At 35.9% G+C, this 22,613-nt stretch overlaps 1 non-coding gene and 1 pseudogene across 2 annotated transcripts; one reads left to right on the top strand and one right to left on the bottom strand.

The window, feature by feature from the left end:
• Window positions 1–1,799: 1,799 nt before the first annotated feature.
• LOC18426951 (CAAX prenyl protease 2-like) lies at window positions 1,800–22,061 on the bottom strand (annotated as a pseudogene). Its single transcript, XR_016044359.1, has 8 exons — window positions 21,915–22,061; window positions 18,272–18,334; window positions 17,879–17,997; window positions 17,000–17,112; window positions 14,035–14,097; window positions 10,053–10,115; window positions 8,832–8,912; window positions 1,800–2,454 (listed from the first exon to the last, which is right to left on the bottom strand). The product of XR_016044359.1 is annotated as a CAAX prenyl protease 2-like (transcript).
• A 209-nt stretch (window positions 22,062–22,270) lies between these two features.
• On the top strand, window positions 22,271–22,341 carry TRNAG-GCC (transfer RNA glycine (anticodon GCC)). The gene has a single exon. It is a non-coding gene; the product is annotated as a tRNA-Gly (tRNA).
• Window positions 22,342–22,613: the final 272 nt, after the last annotated feature.

A 22,613-nucleotide genomic window follows, 5' to 3' on the forward strand; every position in this document is an offset into this window, starting at 1 on the left:
AATGACATTTAAAAATAATCTAAAATATATAAAATTATCAAACCACCCCAAAATTGTATAAGGAGTTGCATAGTAATTCATATATTTCAAATTGGGGAGTGGAAACACATAAAACCATATCTATTGTATTTATATGACCCCAAAAGTTTCACGCACCCTCTCTTCATGTTATTAAATTTCACTTGTGATTGTTCAATAGAATGAAAAGAGATTATATTTAAAAATTGAGGTAAATCATATAGCCTTAACATGAGTTTTGAATATTGTTTCATTATATTAACGTATAACCATTGCATGAAATTACTCCCCAAATTAAGTAATTTTTAAATATTTTTTTATAGCTGTACAATATTAAGAAGTATGGCACACCAAACTTGAGATAAATCCAATGCATAAAAAAAGAATACGACTTGATTGTAAATATGAAATATAAGGAACTACTATTAAATATACAATATTGAACAAGATATATCTGTAAATTTCCCACAAATAAACTCGTTTTCTTTAACTAAAGTTGTAGAATATAAAATAGAGAGAGAGAGAGAGAGAGAAAGATCTAGTCCTAGGATCATATAGAGATGTATGTACAAATAATTTGAACTAGCTTTGTGGTAATTTTTAATTGAAGTGTTTTTTTAAGAGATTTTTCGAATCTTGACATTATATGTATATGTACTGTCTCATCCAATGAAAGAGTAAATTAAAAACCAGGTCTTTTATTTCTTCGAAAATGAAGTCTTCGTTAAAAGAACGAATTTTACAGCGATTATTGGTGAACTGTGTTCTGGGTTACATGAGAAAAGCAACTCTTTCTATTGCAAAAATGATCCAAGTCAGCCTTTCTTACGATTAGTGCTACTTTGTCAATTAAAACCCTATCGTTAAACTCTTCCTAACTACTAATCCAATTTAATGGCTGACGTAATTCATACCCGGCTTCCAAATGGCAATTCAGTATTCCAAAAAAAAGCCGGGTGGCACCTCGGCAGCCGGGGACACGCAGAACCTGAGTGGCCCAGAATAAAAAGCAAGGGATATATAGCTGTCGAATTGTAGGAAGGTCAAACTTTCAAATTTAAAAATCAATCTTTGAAGTTTAAACTTCAAACCATTAGGCATTAGAGTATTAGACCATTATCCATAGCCCATACCATAATCCAAACCCTATACAATCGATAGTCCATACACATTATAAAAATATAAAAATATAATCCAAGATAACAACTTAGTAAGACATGATTAACAAATAACAAATAAGAGTTAGGACATATGAAATGCCCGCAGTCCACAACTCCACATACACTCCTCCATACTCCACAAGTCCATACCCATGTCCACACAAATACTTCTCCATACTCCATAAGTCCACAACTCTATACTTATAAAATCTCCAAAACTAAATCTAATCTCAATGGATGGATGATGTTTAGATCGATTTCTTGCAACTTTAAGAAACAATTGATCCTATAGAAATCACAAAAATCTAATTTTTTGAGATTTCTCTAAAATGAGCTCCAATAGGGTTTAATAGGGCTCAATGAGGGGCATTTTCGGCCCTAAGCAGGGCGCAAGGGCCTCTTGCCCAAGAACAATGTAGCAACAACAAGGGCTCCTTCCAGATTTTGTGAGATGCAATTGTTTCTTGTACATACAAGTGAATCTATATTGCATGGAGGGGTAGGCGTGTCAAGTGTACGACACAGATACAAGGTGTCAGATTCTACGTGCCCTAAAAAGTAGGATTTGGCGACACAGATATACACACACATGATATATACATGCACGATATATACTTAAACTAGCAAAAACTTCATAGTATTCCATTCATGATATCATGGCAAATAAGAAATGTCAAGTATAAAATACGATACACCACAATTCTAAAGTTAAAAAATAAAAAATAAAAATAAAAATAAAAATAAAATAAAAAATTGCACAAAACATATGACACCCAATCCAGCTGCAAATCCAGAAGGCATCCTTACCGGTACGCATGTCCATGTCTCCAACACGGTACGGGGCCTTGTCGAAGAATCCATGTAACATAGAAGGGGATCAGTGTAATTTACCCTAAACTTTTGATCAACTACTACTACTACTAGAGCCTTCTTACTCTTGAAGCTTCTCACTCGTGCAGCTTCTCAATTTCTAAGCCTCCTTGCTCTTTGTAGTTTCTCAGAGCCATGTTTTCATCCGTGAAAACCGGAATACAATACTTGGAGCCAAATGCCTACGCTCAATTCACAAAACAAGAAGACAGAAATGAATACAAGTACACATTCAACATTTCATAATTACATAATGTTTGGCACGCTTCTCAGGCTTAGTTCCAATTGCAATAACCATGCCAACAATTGCAATGTTCTGTTCTGGTATTATATAAACCAGGATGTGTGGCTGGCAACAAGAATACAAAGAAACCCAAAGCCCCAACCATAAAAGCCCTGCTTGTCGCTGATAAAAAAAGTAAATTTAAACTGTCAATAAAACTTGCATAACTTTTACCAAGGAAAAAGAAATACAGAATAAAAGAGTCAATTACCAGTAATTTTTTCTCACAATTTCTTAACTACCAATAATAATAGTACCTAAATGAGTGGTAGTGCCCTGCCCTATAATATGCCAAGTAAAAGAAAAGTGTATCGTGATAACAACAAAGTGAGATAGAGGGTAGCCTCGTGGAGAGAGGGCTTGACATTCAAGCATGCTTTTCTCTATTTTTTGGGTAAGTCAGTGGGGACTTGGGCCCCTAACTTTTGGTGAGAACGGAGTCTAAGACTTCATCATGGGGCTAAACGGTACTACTGCCAAGGGCTCAGCACATCCTCCGCATCATCATGGGGCTAAACGGTACAACTGCCAAGGGCTCAGCACATCCTCGGCATGCTTTTCTCCCTTGTAATAGCATTAGTAACAATTCTCTTTAAATATTTATTCAATAATCAATAAGTGTTTTACTAAATTATAGAATACAACCCGAAAATATGGGAACCTAAGAACTAAGGAGCAGTAAACATGCATCATAAATCTAAGATAATCATCTGGATATGCCTCATAACTCTTACTCATAAGTAGACTAAATATACAACCTGCTCTTTTCATAGTACGATAACAAAACATTTTGTAAATTATAAAGAAAGGAAAAACTAAAAATTTCAACACATGGCGGTGAAGATGACAAAAGCAAAGCGGAGGCAAGCTTTAGGAGTGAAGAGTGAGCAAGCTCCAAGGAAAATTTTCACTCAAGTTGTGCCAACTGCTAGACTGAATTAATCACTTATTCTGTTATTCCTCTACATGATAACCTTATCTTTCGGGTCTCTTCCAAGAAAACTGACTGCAGTTAAAAGGAGTAGAAATACATTCAAAAGAAGGCATATATATATATATATATATATATATATATACACATTATCATTGTACTCAACAATTTTGGACATTTTTATACCCTTGTTTTGTACATGTAAGAATATTTTTAATAAAGGTTTTTTTGGTCATTAGGAGGGTGTGATGTCATCCACATGGAGCACATTAGCGGCATTTAATACTCCATGTGGGTGATGTCACACCCCATGGGGATGACATCACACCCTTCTAATGACTAAAAACACCCTTATTAACAAATTCTCCATGTACAAACAAGGGTATAGAAGTGTGAGCACCCTAACATAACCCATATATATATATATATATATTTTCCTGTGGAAGAAAGAAGGCATAATTTTCCATAAAACATATGCACGTCCCTAGATAATATCCAACTATTCAAAGGGTAGAATTTCCATCTAGTCAAGAATCGTGTCCTTGGTCTGAAACAAAGAACTCTATGAGGCTAAAAGTTCATAAACCTACATATATTTTACTACGTGATGCAGGACATTTCGATATCAAATTCCCATGGATATAAAACAAAGAGAACCTATGTTACACAGACACGGACATGCGTGTCTATATATGACAAGGATACGTGTATCAAAAATATGAGCCCCAAAAAATACCATCTAGACACGACACGTCCATACAATATACAAGTATCCACATAAATGCGTATGTCTATATAAACATATTTTTTTTTTAAACTATTTCTATATATACATAGATTAAAATCTGTATAGTTCACATCTGCATTTACATAGACAACAATTCATGTCATACAACAATAGTAAAGCATCCAAACAATAAACATATTTAAATTAATAGTCCAAGTTGAGACAAGGACAAGTTCTACACTTTGTATGACAAAAGTACTGCAAGCTTTAAATTCTACCGAATACTAGTACAACTCTTTCTATGCAAGAGTACTACAAGATTTAAAGAATATCAAAATATTTGTACAAGCTTTCAAAACTAGAAAAAATCAATTACTAGGATAAGGCAAGGTACAATACAATTCATGTTATTAATGGCAAAAAGGATGGAACAATAACGATCTGACATGGCACAAAGCATAACGAGAATGGCTAAGAGATAAGTTGAAGAGAGATGAATATCCAGTGGTCCATAGCTTGGAGGGCGAGAAATCAGTGGTCCACAGGCTTGGAGAGAGAAACCAGTGATCCATGGCTTGCAAAGGAAGAAACTAATTAGGGAGGGAGAAACCCTAGAAAGTTTCATAGTAGTTGAAATAAATCGTATTTTTTATTTATAATAATAATGGCGTATGGAAACCCTAATTTAACAAATAAAAATAATTTTAAATTTTTTATTCTAAACCACTTATTTATTTCTAAAATGCTTGTTACTTTTAAAAAGAAATACTCTTCAATGAAGAATGAAGTTTTTAAAAACAGAAATGTCACTTTCAAAAAAAGAAACATGTCTAAAAAATGGACACTTAATAGAGGTGTCGTATGTGTGTCCAAGAGTGTCGACATGTGTGTTGGTGTTCGCCAAGTGTCAACACATGGCCAGACCCCAATATACGTGTGTCTATGTTTCATAGAAAAGAACATTCCAAAGATGTCTATGTTTCATAAAAGAGAACATTCCAAAGATTTAAAAAACTCAACTGCCACAAATGTTTTAGCATGTATGCCTTTGGACATAAATATATGTGCCCAGTGTTTGAAAACCTAGAAAAGCAGGGCAGATTGGCCATCTAGAAAACCGGTCCACACCAATGGATCAGCCAATTCGGGCTGATCCAGCCTTATAAAACTTTCAAAAAATTGCCAAAATTTCTTAAAAACCTAGTTTCTTAGGTTTCCCAAAAAGAATGGGGGGGTTACGTTATGGTTTATCATTATGTTATCAAAAATACATAAATACTAAAAACTTGTTTCATGTCTGGATGTCAACAATTTATATATCTCTCTTTGTTACTATAGGGTTTTCTCAAGTACATTGAACATGCAACTTTTTTTTGGAGGTTGATCTATAGCTTCAAGAGGTTACATCCCCAAATTTGAAGTCCTAAAAATACTCCTAGCTTGGCTTTTATACAAGAGAGCGAATAAAAAATATGCTCCCGACATTCTCTTTTTCTCTCTCTCAAAAAGAGTTGCATATAAACATATATGTTGGGTAATAGGGTTCATTAACAAACCCCTTGTTTTCTCACTCTAGATTTTCATACAAACATCTCTCTCTAGAAAAACGATAACATGCGATGGGTTGACAAAGAAATAAGTCAACACGGAATCAATGAAAGTCGTAAGACTCTTGATAACAAGTGGAAAACCAAATGAAACAAACCTTTTGCCTGGTTGATCCACAAACTCAAATTCAATAGCAATTATTCCTGTTGAAAGTGCTACAAAATAGGGACAAATTTTTTGCATATTCCTTCTTGGAATGTGTGTGCCATCTCCGTCACCAAATGCCCACTATGGCATCAGTGATGTTTTACATCTTAGAAAACCTCAGCTAGCTGTTATTTGTCCCACACCGGGGATGTTTGAAAGTTTATGGGAAGGAAAGCCCTGTGGGTCATGGGTGATAGGCAGTCCATGTATGCCTAGGCATGTGGCTATCCCATTGCACAGAGTATGCAGGCCACTCCTTGGTAAATTAAAAAATCAAAAATCAAAAAAATGAAATCAAATAAAAAATAAATAAATAAAAAGTGTGGGTCTATACCAAATTATTGAGTTTGTGTCAAAACCTCATACACTATGAAACATAGACACGTGTCTCTTGGGGGTCTGACCATGTGTCAACACTTGGCGGACACCGACACGCATGTCGACACTCGTGGACACGCATACGACACCTCTATTAAGTGCCCACTACCATATCCCTTGTTTAAACACGTTTCCTTTTCTTTAAAGTGACATTTCTTTTTTAAAAAACTTCATTCTTCATTGAAGAGTGTTAGTAAAAGTATTTTAGAATAAAATAAATAGTTTAGAATAAAAATTAAAAAACATTTTTATTAGTTAATTAAGGTTTCCATAAGTCATTGTTACTATAAATAAAAAACTACGATTTATGCCAACTACCATGAAACTTTCTAAGGTTTCTCCCTCCCCAATTAGTTTCTCCCTTTGCAAGCTGTGGACCACTAGTTTGGACTGTCGGTTTCTCCCTCTCCAAGTTGTGCACCACAAGATATTCATCTCTCTTCTTCAACTTTTCTCTCTTTCATACTCTTTGTGCCTTGTGCCATGTAAAATCCTTATTGTTCCATCTTTTTTGCCATTAGTAGCATGAATTGTATTGTACCTTGCTTTGTCCTAGCAATTGACTTTTCTTAGTTTTAAAAGCTTGTACTAATATTTGATATTATTTAAATTTTATAATACTCTTGTCATAGAAAGTGTTGTATTTGTATTTGGTAGAATTTACAGCTTATAGTACATTGGTCATACAAAGTCTAAAACCTGTCCTTGTCTCAACTTGGACTATTAATTTAATTTTTTATTTATTTTTGGGATGCTTTACTATAGTTGTATGACATGAATTGTTGTATGTGTAAATGCAAATAACTACATAGATTTTTAATATATATACATATCGATGTACACATTTATGTAGATACTTGTATATTATATAGACGTGTCATGTCTAGATGTTGCTTTTTGGGGTTCACATTTCTGACACTCATTTGTGTGATAAATAGACACACAAACCCGTGTCTAGGTAACATAGCTCATACACAATCAGCATAACATTGGAAATAATGTACAGTTATTTACCTGTGTAAAGGTACATTTTCCTGTGAAAAAATAATATTTTACACTAGGCCATTGAAATTTTTACAAGCACTACACTTTTCTTTTTTTCTTTATATGTATGAATGTTAACTTAGAACTTAGTGAGAATGGAACTATAAACATCATGTTGTGGCACCACCCACTGTGACCATCTCTACTTAGAGCCCATTCTCTTGCGAGCACTAAACACAGGATTACAAATATGTGCTGAGTTCCAAAAATTATGGCCAGATGCCAATTAGCGAAATAGTCAACCTGCGGATTTGCCTTACATTTTGAAAACAGCCATAGTCAATTATATCCAAGTCTCTTCCAAGACGGAACCAAATCTCCTAGGAAGTGTCAGACCTTGATCTTTCTCTAATGTCGCAAATGAGTTTTGATGGGATCTGGTGCACGGAAACCTGTATAACAACACCCATTCTATCACATTTAGGATTCCCCTAGATGACTAGGCCAAAGGGCAATGTCTCCAAGAAAGGGGGAAACAAGAAGAAAATAAAATCCCACAATTCTTCTCCTTCCACTAATCCCAAAATGCTACATCATCACATACACCCAACCCCTAAAAAGAAATGTACTAACAGCTAATGAAAAAATCAAGTTTGCAGCCATCGCAGGACTTCCCTTGACAACCCAAAAACACACCAAAGCTACAATTACTAAAATGACATGATTACCTGGTAGAATCATCTTCTCTATCCAATCTTTGAATGGTCTCCATGCCACTTGAGACCACCATTTACAGGGCCAAAAACAAAAGTCTGGATTCTTGAGGTGGTTTGAAAATGGTGCTTAAACAGAGTCAACAAGGTGCCTTCCAATTAAACATGGTTCAGCTCTTACTGCTGCACTTTAGCCATAAGGTGTTCAACAACTATATGGTGTGCCGATGGAACAGTTGCTAACTAAGAGCCTGGACCAAAATATGAACTTTCTTGATATAGAGATGGAGTTGGAGTTACTTTTTGCTCCAAAAGAGGATATTTTACTTACATGTATCCCTCCATTAATCTGATTGTGTTCTTTTCTTTTGGAGAAAGGCGACGATATCATTAATCAATGAGAATATACAATAATATAGGAGAGCAGAAAGTATAATGAAAATTCACGATGGAGATAATAAGACATTTTCCAATCGAAGCAAAATAGAGCTACGGTTATCTCACTAATCTGATCATGTCACTCTTTAATTTTCATTTCTTTTTTAAGTAAGAACCTAGAATGAGTCTCAGGACTCAGAGGAGTCCTAGACAAATGTTGAACATGTGTGTATGTTATTTGCATGTGCGAGACACAAACTCAAATTCAGAACATTGAAATGCAAGAGAAATACCAAAGAATCATATGGCGCCCTAGAATGACCTAATGAATAAAAACCTCCAAATAACCATAAATAAAGAGCAAACATGTAAACTTCTAGCAATACCAACAGCACCTAGAATGACATTCTTTATTTAGAAGTGAGAGCAAATGGATAATCAACAACAGATATGGCTATTTTTATCCTTAGCCACTTAGTACTTGTAGTAAAATGTAAGTGGTTGAATAAGTGCAAGAAAAACTTGTTTCTAAAAAAAGGTGATAGGGTTTGCTTGATAAATGAAAATCCCGAACACAATGAGACAATTAATTTCAATTGGAATCAATAAAGGAATGTAATTGGACTTAGGTTACCTTTTCCTCTAGTAGATGAGATCAATGGCAATCCCATCACATTACAGAACACATGAGCTGAAATGGGTGCAGCTAGATGTCCTGCACATAAATTACAAAATTAATCTTTGTGGCCAGAAGCAACAAAGCGGTGACATCATAATCACCAGATCATTCACCTCTTCTCCTAGCCATACATGTAGAAGAAATATATTCTACAAACCTTTCAGCTAAAACAATTACTAAAAGTCGATTATGAAAACATAATTACTACCCATACTCATAATTCGAAAATTTGGCTGCCCGGACGCATAGGTGGCACCTAGGGAAGCTACCTAGGAGCACCTAGGCGATGCCCCGTGACAAGGTGGTTAAGGGTGGAAATATGCTATCGGCCAGGAGCATTTTTGAAATTTTTCCCCTCTAAAAAGGGGGGAAAAGGCTTGGGGGGGACATTCTAATACCCAAAAACCACCCCTCTTGTGCATACTAGAGAGAGAAAAACTGTCAAAAAGCTTGGGATTTGAGATTTTTTGGAAGATCAAAAAAATTTCAACTTTTTCAACTTGTTGTGAAAACAAAAGAAATACTTTGAGAGAGTTTTTGGAGCTTGGAGTGGTCGCATAAGAGGACTTTTGGCGACCAAAGATCATCAGTTTAGGCTGATATAAGTTTCATTTTAACAAATGGTTAGTGCATTACAATATTTTAATTAGGATGTTATAATTGTTTTGGTATAACATATTATGATTTGAATCATTTGATATTCTTGTACTTTTTTCTTTTCCTTTATAATATTTTTACATGTTTGTAGTTGAAGCTCGAAATGTTCCTATATTGAATTTGTTTTGAAAAGCTTAGTGCAATAGAAGATTTAAATTACGGTTTGATTTTTTTTGGGGGTATAATGTGTGATGTTTTGCTATTTTGTTGTTTTTTGTTTTTTGATATTTTCATATTTTATTTTTTTTGTTTTCTTTTTTATATTTTTTGACATTTTACATGTTTTTTTCTTTAGATATTTCTACAAGAAACAACCCTGGACACCGCTTAGGCGTCCAGGCCACCAAACCGCCTAGGCGGCCACATCTCACTGTTTGAACATTGCCCATATTTAATTTCAAATCAGCCCCTTCACAACTGCAATATGATAACTCAAAGAATGCATCTACATACCAATGTGTTCCCAGGTCTATATCAACAACAAATAAGAAAGAAAATTCAGTGCTAAGTTTCACGAACCTGTTCGAATGAAGAGAAAAGATGTGTAGCAACCAAAGATTACAGTATAACCTTGTTGGAGACCTGTCAAACAAATAATAGAAGCAACTAAACCTTAGATGTTGTAAGATGAATTAAGATGAACAAAAGAAACCCCAAGGAAATCATACCAAACTATACAAAGTTACAAACCCTAAGGAAATGTAAGATTCACATAAACTTATAATTCTACAGAGCAGCATTTGAATCTCAGTAGTAAACTCAAGACTTTCCCATGTGAACTCTGCTCAGGAACCTGTTCAGTCTCATGGTTTTTCACTAGACTTGCTTGAGTCAGTAAATTTTATATCCAACTTTTAACAACTCGGAACTGGACCAACCTAAGTCCCGAACTGCATCGGTCGTTTAAAATAAAGCTCCAGAGAATGATCACAAACAAAAACTCCTATGTACTCCATCCATGCAATAATGAATCAAATCTCAAATGATCAGTTATGACGCAGAGACAAGGTACGTTCATCAAACCCCTCCTGAAAAGTGCTTATCACTCACAAATCATATCAGCACTACCTTTGAGGAAATTTGAGGCAGAATGTCTGTTATACGCTTGGATTAATGATACCATAAACAAATGAATACAAACTCATTTCTGATTAGGAAAAGCTCAAATTTCCTCATCATCATCATTTTAGCTTTTTCCCAATTAATTGGGGTCAGCTACATAAATCCTGCTTCTCCATTTGCTCTATTAAAGGCCATATCCTCAGTAAGGCCATAAGTCCTTGTATCTTTTCGAATTACTTCCAACCACGTCCTTTTGGGTCAACCCCGTGCCCTTTTCAATCCTTCCACTTGAACTAATTCGCACCTCCTAACATGTGTTGTACTTGGTCGGCATCGCACATGACCAGCCCTCATAAGTCCACTCTCTCTCATTTTATCGCCTATTGGTACCACGCCTAAATTCTCTCGAATAGATTCATTGCGAATTCTATCCCTTCTTGTCTTGCCACTCATCCATCTCAACATCCCCCCATCTCCGCTACACTTATTCTATGGGTACATTGTTTTTTGTCTGCCCAACATTCCGTCCCATAGAGCAAAGCTGGTCTCACTATTGTCCTATAGAATTTGCCCTTCAACCTCATTGGTATGCGGCGATCACATAAAATTCTAGTTGCACATCTCTATTTCGCCCACCCTGCTCTAATTCTGTGTGTGACATCTTCCTCGATCTCTCTATTTTGCTGGATTATCGAAAGTGCGATCGTTTTTGTACTTCCTGACTGTCAATATTAACTACTTCCTCGTCTCTACTCTTATTATTACTAAATTTGCACTCTATATACTCTCTTTTAGTCCGATAAATGTAAAACCTTTGGATTCTAAAGCATCCTTCCAAAGTTCTAACTTTACGTTGACGCTGTTTCGGGTCTCATCAATCAAAACTATGTCATCTGCGAACAACATGCACCAAGGTACGTCATCATGTAGGTGCCTAGTTAAGTTGTCCATGACAGACAAAGAGGTACAGGCTCAATGCTGATCCTTGATGTCGACCTATTATCACTGAAACTCACTCTTCTCTCCACTAGTTGTTTGTACACTAGTTACCGCTCCATCGTACATATCTCTCACCAAGTCAATGTAATGTCTAGAGACGTCTTTCTCTTCCAACACCCGCCAAATCAAATCTCGAGGTACTCTATCAGAAGCTTTCTCTAGATCAATAAAGACCATGTGGAGGTCTTTTCCGTTCGCCCTAAACTTCTCAATCAGTTGCCTAAGTAGGAAAAAAGCTTCAGTTGTTGACCTTCCTGGTATAAACAAAAAAATTGGGATGTCACCCAAATTTTTCATTCATATTTTTTTTTGGTTGATTTGACCAACATATGATCTCTTCTAGGGTGGTAGCATGGCAGTGTGCTTGGTTATTGACCTACATTCCATTTCCATCATCGAGAAATTATTTCTGAAACCTCTTTCACACAGTTTTGATAACTCACCAAGTTTTCGAAGTTTATTGTTTGATGCAGTGAATCGACTCAGGTTTAGTAGAGAATGAGGCCGAGTTTGAGTTTTTAAACACTGATGAGAACAGATCAAATGACTTGCAGAGAATTTGGTGGAGAAAACATTCAAAGAGAGTTCTTACACTTCACTATAGAATTTAAATATTCTTGTTCTTCTAACCAGTGTTTGAAAATTCGGTGCCCCGATCCAGAATCGGGCGATCCGGATCGAGTATCATCCAAACCGTCCTGGATCGGGACGACAAACGAGATTCGATCATTTTTATGTAGGGAATCGCTTGATGACATAAAAAATCGATCAAAACTCGGACACATCACCGGTTTATATATTGGTTCTGACATCATGAAACGGGACTGCATGAGGGATGGGGCACTTCTAAAATTTTTTATAAAACAAACGACACATTGTGTCCCCCACCAAGTGCCATCACGTGGGGCCACACCACTCAACCACTAACCACCTGTACAATTCACATGTACACCTTTTAAGCCAGTTGTGAGCCCTTTTTTACATATGATAGCTCAACGAAATTTTCGATGTGGGAACAAGTCTCATTTCTTCACCGCGCATGAAACTTTCGCATCTCCGTCTCTCTCCCTCGCACCCCAAATCCTTCATGAAAATATCCTCTTATGGCATCAGCTGCAAGTGCAAAAGACACGTATGGCTTTCATTGTTTGCATTTAACCCCTTCCAACCTCTTTTATGAATTTTATTAACTTGGACGTAGCAAATCCATGGTTAGGTGCTCAAGGCTCTAAATTATTAATTAATAATCATATTATATTATTTATTAATATATTTATATTATAAATTATACAATATATATATTTTTTTTATAGTTATAAATTAGATTTTTAAGCTAGATGATATTATAAGACAAATTTCAAATTTATTTTTATTTATATAGTAAGATAATTATAAAATATTGACCAACAATTTCAATTTCAAAACATAATATTATAGTTAGTTAGGTTGTGATAATTTTGGATGAGTAAAGCGACTTAATAAATGTTTGATACATTGATGTGATATTGATTTCACTTGATATGAGAGATTAGTTTTTTAATCTTATAATATGGAAGCATTTTATAATATTTTTAAATTATTTTGATGCAATATTATAATACTATATTATTGTCAATAATTATACAGACTTCCATACAGGAAAACAACGTCTTAGTATTCACCTATCTTTACAAAGTAATGGGAGTACATAATGCACCACTCCTAAATTCTTTTAGAAACTAAAAGAATTCTATTTTTAGAGATTTATAGTGATTTTTTTAAAATATTTGGGGATAAAAATTGCTGATTCTCCGAGCCAATCCACCGATTCATCGATCCGACATGGGTATAGGTGTGACCGATTCGCGTCACTGATCTGCTTTTTTAAACATTGCTTCCAACTAAGTCTGCGAGCCAATGAATAGTAATAGAAAACCCCATTGGTCATTCAAAGGAGCCTAAAACTTGAATGGAGAATGGAATTAGCAATCAGCACAGAGAAGCAAAGTAACAAGACTATATAAATCATCCTCCTATCAAGATGCAAGTGGAGAGAAAAATGGTGCTTCATTCATGCATGCGGTAATGATTCTAAGCTTGTTCTAAGCTTATTCCTTTGTCAAAAAACAATTTTGTGAATATAAACAAATAATATCAGCCTCATAAGGTTGTCTTCCGAGACATAGTTCTATGACAAGGAACCAAAAAACAAAAAACAAAAATTCAGATGAGGAACTCCAAGATGGCTCAAATCTTTAAGGGTTATACATGTCATTCAATAGATTTGTTTTTAGGACAAATGTTATTCAATAGATGAACAAATGCATTTACAGCACAATTAATCTTTGACAACAAGAAAATATCTTATAGAACTATCAACAATAAGCATTACTTCAGTTAAGGAACTACCAGAGGAAGATAAAGTTCGAGGAAGTAATACTGATAAAGCAGAGAAATATACCAACAGACATTGAAAAGCTGATCCTTTGGTCATAGTATAGCTCCAACAAACGATTCACGTGTGCTGCAAACAACAAAAAACAATTTGATAACAACTGAGATCCTTTAGGCACCTATATCTGAGGCCTCAAGAATACAAGAGAACCACCAAAATACGAGCCCATAAATTATTTAACTATAGCAGGAACTGGAATAGAAGCATCAAAGCCATGGCAAAGCCCAAGAATAGAAAAATCGCAAAGATGAACATGTTGATTCAATGCAGAAGATTTATTTCCCAATTCCAATGCCTTCTATGTGATGCAATATCCATTTTAACACACACACAAGCATCAAGGCCATGGCAGAGCCCAAAAGTATATAAAATTCGCAAAGATGAACATGTTGATTTAATGCAGAAGATTTATTTCTCAATTCCGCATGCGGCGCGCACGCACGCACACACACACGAGCAGAGAGCGAGTACGAGAGAGAGAGAGAACCAGATCTCATTCAAATAAAAGGAAAAATAACTAAATAGAGGTGCAAGTCTTACACACTAACGATTATACGTATACATCTGGAGAGGTATCTACTATTAATGTCCCTTGGCCATTGGCTTGGTGGGAGGCATATCAGTTGATGGAGGTCAAGGGTTCGGGCCCTTGAAGTTTGTCCTAAGAAGTCAAACAAGCTAAACTTGCCTTTTCTTTTTCGTTTTTTCTTTTTTTCTTGTTTTTGTTGGAAGAGGTCCGCTAATGCACCTCTCATGAATTAATGAGCCAAAAATTGAGCAAAGCATGTAATCTTTAGACAGACTCACAAACAAAGGGTACTTCCTGGTGTTGTTTTTCCTCGCCTCTCCTTGATAGATGAGACAATTAGTATATGTTTATAACGCTTATGATATCTATGATACATATATTATGCCGCAGTCAAGGGTAAATTACATGTCATTTAATACGAATAGGACCCTATTCTGACAGAGGGCTTAGGATAGGTGACCTAGAGAGAAAGAGAGTTTAGGGTGAGGCATTCTGAAAAGTTTTAAGGCATAGATTTTCCTTGTTAGATCTAAGTTCCGATGAAGATATAGAGGAGAGATTGTGGGAAAGAATTTCCCAAGCAAGATAGAGAGTTTGATATAGGGGAGAGATTGTGGGAAAGAATTTCCCAAGAAAGATAGATAGTTTGTTTAGATGAATAGAGTAAATTTTAAATAAAAGATACAAGGGAGATACTGTATGGTATAATCCCCTTTAGAGATAGGAATTTGATTGGGATAGAGGCGGAGAAAATGATAAGATCAAAATGTAATTCTAAGGGGGAGAGAGAGGCATGTACAGAAAAAGATTTTGGGGCGAGAGAGAGAGAGAGAGAGAGAGAGAGAGAGAGAGAGAGAGAGAGAGTTTATGAGTCAAATAAAGAGTCAATACATCAACCTCTCTCCTATCTTACAAATCCTTTATTGTTCTTTTATTTTTATCTTTTATAATTAGTTTTATGCAATTTAGTACATATTATCTTTTAGAGTTCTCTTCATTGCTTTGTTTATAGATTTTGTTTTCTTATTGCCAAATTTTTATACTAACCCCACATAGTATTCTTTTCAGTTTATTGAAGCTTGACAAGTTGTACATCCACCCAAAAAGGTATGTTGACATACTTTTACTTTTTATTTACTTTTAACTGCTTCTTCCAATTGTTGAAGCAAATTTAGAGTAAGCAGAGGTCTAAGAGAAATTAAGAATTGTTATATGAGAAATTAAGAATTGTTATATTTTAAAATACACGTTACATTGTTTTATGATGGTTGGATTTATAGTCCTTTTGCTTGTGCATATGTAGTCATTTTTTGAGCTAAAAAAAAACTCATCTTTTATTGATTTTGTTTTCATGGCCCTATGATGGATTAACTTGAGATCTCATGAATTCTATTAATCGTTGTCCTCTTATATATTTATTTGCTGATTATTGTATTTGCTGATTATGAACTTTGGAGGGATGCCCTAGAATCCAAAGGTTTTAAAATTAGCCGGACTAAGACATAGTATATAGAATATAAGTTTAGTATTAATAGGAATAGAGACGAGGAAGTAGTTAAGATTGACGGCCAGGAAGAACAAAAAAGACCGCACTTTCAACATCTTGGGTCGATAATCCAGAAAAATTGAGAAAATGAGGAAGATGTCGCACACGGAATTAGAGCTGGGTGGGCGAAATAGAGATGGGGTATGGCTTTTAATAGAGCAAAATGGAGGACCAGGATTCGTGTAGCCCACCCCAATTAACTGGGAAAAGGCATGATGATGATTCTATATTTTCTTTTGATGGCACGTGTATTCGACTAATGATTTTAGGAACGTCCTCCCTTTTCCAATAGGATTTTCCATCAATAATAGCTCATGTACCTCATGGTAGTTTTAATTCTTGTATCTGTGCAGAAAGTTATTTTATCAAACAAAAAATGGTTTTATTGTATCATATGATATCAAATTAAACTTGGGAAACATCCTTCACTTCATTATTTTTGCTTGATAAAATATGATGTTTTAATGGTAGAGTTTCTTATTTGTAACAAAATGTATTAATAAATAAGTAAAAAAGTACAAAAAAGGGAGGACCACTACATCATAGTAGCTTAAAACCCAAAACCGAACATCTGACCAGCTTGCCTCAAGTTTGGGACAACATCCACCATCGAATTCATGTTCACATGTTTGCCACTATTAACACTAAATCTTGCTAAAAATTCATGATTTCGCTAAACACATATCCTTTACAAGAGTTATCTGCTCATGCGTACGATTAATAAAAAGGTAAGGGCAAATCACATCAAACCTAGGAAGCATCACAGGTGAACTCAATGCCTGAAGATGAAAAAAACCTATACAGTAATCATAGAAGAAAATTTCACAATCTCTACAAAGAGGGTAACTCGAAAATTTACCAAATTTTCCTTTAGCATATTAGAAACGACAAATTACCCAAGCTGAAAAAAATCGGGCTCAAAAATACGATGGTATATGTACTGAATCCTCCACAAAGAAGCAAGGGTTATCATACATGCTCTGAAAACCAACTCCTCAATAAGCGGTGCCTGTACATGGGATTATCCAAATCCTTAATCTCATGATAATGTAACATATATGGTTCCATCTTCTCACAAAACAAAAGGTAATATTTGCAAAGACATAGTACAGACATATGGACACAAACTCTCCCTCTTATTTTTTGGGGAGGGGGTGTATACATTAAGTCAAAAATCATTATGGAAAGCATAAGATTGATGAGGTTCTCATTTATTGCATAGACAAGAAAGAAGGAAAGGTCTTGTAGTGCTCCCTCTGTCATACATAAACAAAGAAAACAATCATAACTTCTATATGCTATTACAAGATCATGCAGAACTCTTATGGATGGTGGCCATGAAGAACTGAAATTAATTGCTGAAACATATAAAATAGATCACATATAATATGGAAGAAAGATACATATCAACCACAATACTTAAGAAATTGCTTTTACAATAAGAATTATTGCTTTCAATACAGTAAAAATCACTGCCATCTAAAGGTGATGAACAATAATGAAATTTGGGAGATAGTCTTTTATGCCTCAATAACATGGCCAAGATATATATTACTGAGTATGATAGTCATATATTCTAGTAAACCAATTGAAAACTAGTTCCTGACCATGTGTTCTCCCACAATTCATTTATTTAAATATACATTTAGAAATAAAAAAATAACAAAAATCCTTGAATTTTGAATAAATCCATGATTTACTCATTTACACATACCACCACCACATAAATCAATGACAGTTTGGAGAACATAATACAAAGGGAAAATTTTACTGACCCCCACATAATTACGCCAAGCCAACACATTGGAAGTGAGAGAACTAATCCTCTCAAAAAAACCCATGAGAGAAACCACTGGCCAATGAATCACCTTCCCCATTGGATTCTTCTTGCTTCCTTGCAGTCAATAATACAGAAGAGAAGTCAACAAAAGAGGAAAGACCAGCCTGCCACTGTAATAGACACATAAAAAGGGATTCAGCAGTTGGCATGAGCAACCTCTCTCTCACTCAGACATAAGAGCGATTAGCAGATGGAATAAGCAACCTCTCTCTCCCTTGTTCCCCTCCCTCCCTGAATACCAAATGGTGACAATAACTGGTTTCATCCAATTCCTTCATACAGATTGCAAGTGTGACAAAAATGCTACAATAACATATTGAAATCATACCAAATGGTCGTGTCGAATGCCATATATGCGAAAGATTGACGATGCATTCCAAGATCTTTTCATCTGTCAATTTGGATAAAGAATATGAAATTGATCCATCGACTTGGTTTCTGACAAACGAGTTACAATTAACAACAAATAGTCATGAACAAACAGTATATGAACTGGCTTAACCAAGACAATTAGCTGGCGTCAAAAAGAACACCTTACGAATAAAAACTCCATCATAGAATGATGGGAAATTTATCAAATCACACCCAAAAAATTCACTATTTAACATTTTAGTCATTTCCTTCGTCCTACTTTCAAAAGGCCCATCAAGGCACACATCAATTAGACATCATAAGGGATCACATTTGATGGAAGGGTAATTCCTACTTCTCCACCAAAATCAAAGTGCTTTTAAGGAAATGCACCTATGTGAGGTATGGGTGTTTACACATACGGCATATACCACTATCTCAATCTAAACACCCTACAAGATAATGCTATAATAAAACCAATATTTTACAAGATATTTAGTAAGATACTGGTTTGTGAAAACCAGTATTCTTGGGAAACTTATTTGGGGACATATTGGTGATTGGACAACCCAATATTCTTGTGAAACTTTGACATACCTAAGATACTTGAAGTATGGAACTCAAACTACCAATATCTGACAAGGTGACTAGTGAGATATCGTATTTCAAAATGCTAATATCACGGTGGTTTACTTAGTGAGATATTGGTGTTCAAAAATACTAATATACATAGATGGTCTCCTAAAAAGCACTTCCATTTTGATGGAGGGCCAAAATTTGAAAACTGCCCATCCAACAATATCTAATGCATCAACCCATTATGGAACTATGCTTTGAGGGCATTATGAAATTAGGACAAAAATATGAGTGAAATGTTCAATAGTGCTCCTCGTAAGGGCGGTTTCGTAAATGAACTTAGGATGATCTTTGCCCCTTGTTTGTGTGCAAATGAAATGAATATGCCTTTTTTTAAAACGCAGGTTGTCAACCATTGAATTTTCACAAGCTACATTGAAATTCTTTTTGAGGTTTTCAGTAGTTAGGTTGCCTTTAAACAGTTCACCACCAATAATCATGTTGACTTTCTAGCAACACCACCATCAATACCACTCTAAAACCACCAGTAACATCCACCCTCTTCTCAAAGCAAAACCACCACCTTCCTAGCAACCACCACTAAATTTGGTCCAAAGAACCAACAATATTCGGCCCACCCAACAACCCACATCAATTTTGGCTGTCTAGATTAAATCCACGATAATGTTTCACTAGGCTCCATATAAGACTAATTTCGGATAATCCATGTTCATTGACTTCTCAACTATCTTCTTCTATCCTCCGTCAAACCCCAATTCTACCATAACCCACAAGCATCAAAGACTAGAAGAAAAATATGAGAGAGAATGACGAGAAGAAAGAGAAAGAGATGCGGGTCAGCAATTTGGGGTCATTCTTAAGAGGAATATCTTTGTTGAAGCACATGGTCATAGCATATATAGGAGAGAGAGTAGGTACAAAAAAAGCAGCTTGGTGAAGAGGGCTTTCTCTAGGGGATTCTACCTCAATTTCACAAGAATATCATAGACTCCATGAAAAATATGTTTTCTCAGTATTGAAATGGGGATAAAGGAACACGGGTTTAAAGAAAGAATGGATTTGGAGTTTGGAGTTAGAAACTGGGGAATGAGGGTTAAGAGAGATATGGTTTTGGAATTTTAAGATTGGAACCAAGGAAGATCGGTCAGAAGAGAGAATTTTTTTGGAGGAAGGTTGTGAAGGCTTTCTTGTAGAGATTGAAAGACCTGAAGTGGGGTTTTAAGGAAAGAATGTTTCTTGCTTATGAAGATGTTGAGGTTCTTAGAGCTCTGAGTTCTATGAACAGGAAGGTGAGACAGAGTAAGAGAGAGTGAGAGTGAGTTGATTTTTTAAAGGGTGGGGTGTGTTGAGTTCTCGAGCGCCGACAGATGAGCGAGTTTGCAAGTGAGAAAAAACGATGAAATGATAGCTCACTTGCCTACCTCTTTTTCTCTCAATTGGAACCTCACTCATCCCTTGGTGCTTGCGAACTCAAGTCACTCAAAACACCCAACCCCTCAAAAACATCTCTCTCTCTCTCTCTCTCTCTCTCTCTCTCTCTCTCTCTCTCTTTGAAGCTTGAAGAAGCAAAAGCTTAGAGAGCCCAAGATCAACCTCTTCATCACCAAGAAACCTTCCCTCTGTAAACCCCTCTTCGATCTTTCAATCTCTGCAATAAAGTCTTCCCAAATCTCCTAATGAAAATCTCTTTCCAAACCCATCTTCCCTAATTCCATCTTCAAATTTTCAAACCTCTCTCTAAACCCTTATTCCCCAATGCCCACCTCCAAACTCCTAATCCATTCTCTCTCTAGCATAACCTGTAGTCCTTGACCCCCATCTCAAAACTCAGAAATCCATACTGGTCATGGATTCTATGATATGTCTCCACAACATGTGAAAGAAGAAGCCCTCGTCTCCAAACAATTTTTTCTCTCACCACTCTCCCCTCAATCTGCTATGACTATGCACCTCTTAACAATGAACCCATATTGTTGACTCACTTATCCATGTCTGTCTCTCACTTCTTTTCCTTCGCTCTCATCTTTCTTTTCTAGTTTTAAATGTTTATTGGTCATGGTAGAATTGGGGCTTGAAGGAGGATAGAAAGAGAGATTTGAGAAATCAATCGACGTTAGTTTGCATATGAGAGTAGCCCCACATCTTGAAAAGAGAGTGGAAATATTGGAACCCGGTTACAAATGGTGGCGAACTTAGTCAGGGTGACCAAATTTGGGGCAGGTTTTAGCAGGAGAGGCTAAAGTTAGTGGTTGATTTAGATTTTAAAGTGGTACTTTTGGGGGTCAAGGATGGCAGTACTTCATCTTGGCAGAGATTGTTAATGGCGATGAGTCGTTTTGCCAGTTATTGGCGACCAGTGAATTTTCAGATGTGTCAAAGTACCCCAAACCATAAAATGATTCAGACGAGTTCTGTGAAAATTCAAGAGATGGGCATCTGCATCCTGAAAATTCATTTTTATTTGCAGCTAAACAAAGGGTAATCATATAAGTAAAATGTTATAATATTTACAGTAACTCTATAATGAAAAGAAAAAAACAAAAAGGCAAAATGATGATTTCCTGGCATGACTGACTTCATCCTTACGATGCTGATTTTTACATTCTTTCTGGATTTTTGGTAGCATTCCATCAATTCCACCACTTTTTTTGAATGAATTCTACCAACTTATTTTAAATTTAAAAACTGAACACCCCGTTCTGCATTATATCTTGCTCAAATTTTATAAATTATGCAGAAATTCCAGCAAAAGTTCACCATAGAGACATGGCATCAAACAACAGTGTGCAGTACAATACGAAAACACAAAACCCTAACCATATAAAAATTTCATACACCATTCAATCAAAGCATCGCACACAACCAAACTACATTCATAATTAAAAGACGACTAAGGGTTTACAGGGAGGAGGAAGACACAGGCGACAAGTGAAGCAGCCGTTGAAATGGAGGCACAAGCAAGCCTCCTTCTCAAGAGAGAGAGGAGGAGGCAATCGAAGCATAAAGGTCGGAGCATAGAGTACCAAAACGTAAGAGAGAGCCATTGTCATGCAAACCACTACTGCAACCCCACTTGAAATTGATCCCTGATCCATTGTACCAGGATTCAGTTGTAGAGAATCCTCCATTAACATGAGATGAAGAGAAAGAAGGAACACAGGACCATGGAGCTCACATATTAGGGTTTTAAATTTTCATGGCGAGATTAGGAGAACGGAATTCTTTGCTCAGTGATAGTGAGTGAGCGGGTATTTTTTAGTTCTTTCCGCCAGAGCTTTTTGACTAATTTTTGTTCCTCCGGGGAAGCTGAAATCTTCAGTTTCCGGACAATTTAGCTAAAAAATGAGATTATGTTAGACGTTTAGTTTGCCGTATATCCGCACCAGTGGTCTAGTGGCAGAATAGTACCCTGCCACGGTACAGACCCGGGTTCGATTCCCGGCTGGTGCAAATTTTTACCTATCTGCTCTTTTTGGCCTTTTTCCTACAACGTTCATTTCGTGAATGAACGGTCAAGATGCATGATGCCTGCTCTTTTTGGCCTTTTCCCTACAACGTTCATTTCGTGAATGAACAGTCATGATGCATGATACATGCTCTTTTTGGCCTTTTTCCTACAACGTTCATTTCGTGAATGAACGATCATGATGCACGGGCCTTTTTCCTACAACGTTCATTTCGTGAATGAACGGTCATGATGCATGATACCTGCTCGTTTTGGC

The sequence above is a fragment of the Amborella trichopoda genome, chromosome 11 (genome assembly GCF_054954075.1).
Source record: "Amborella trichopoda isolate Santa Cruz 75 chromosome 11, AtrichopodaSantaCruz75HAP2 v2.0, whole genome shotgun sequence".
NCBI classification, from domain to species: Eukaryota; Viridiplantae; Streptophyta; class Magnoliopsida; order Amborellales; family Amborellaceae; genus Amborella; species Amborella trichopoda.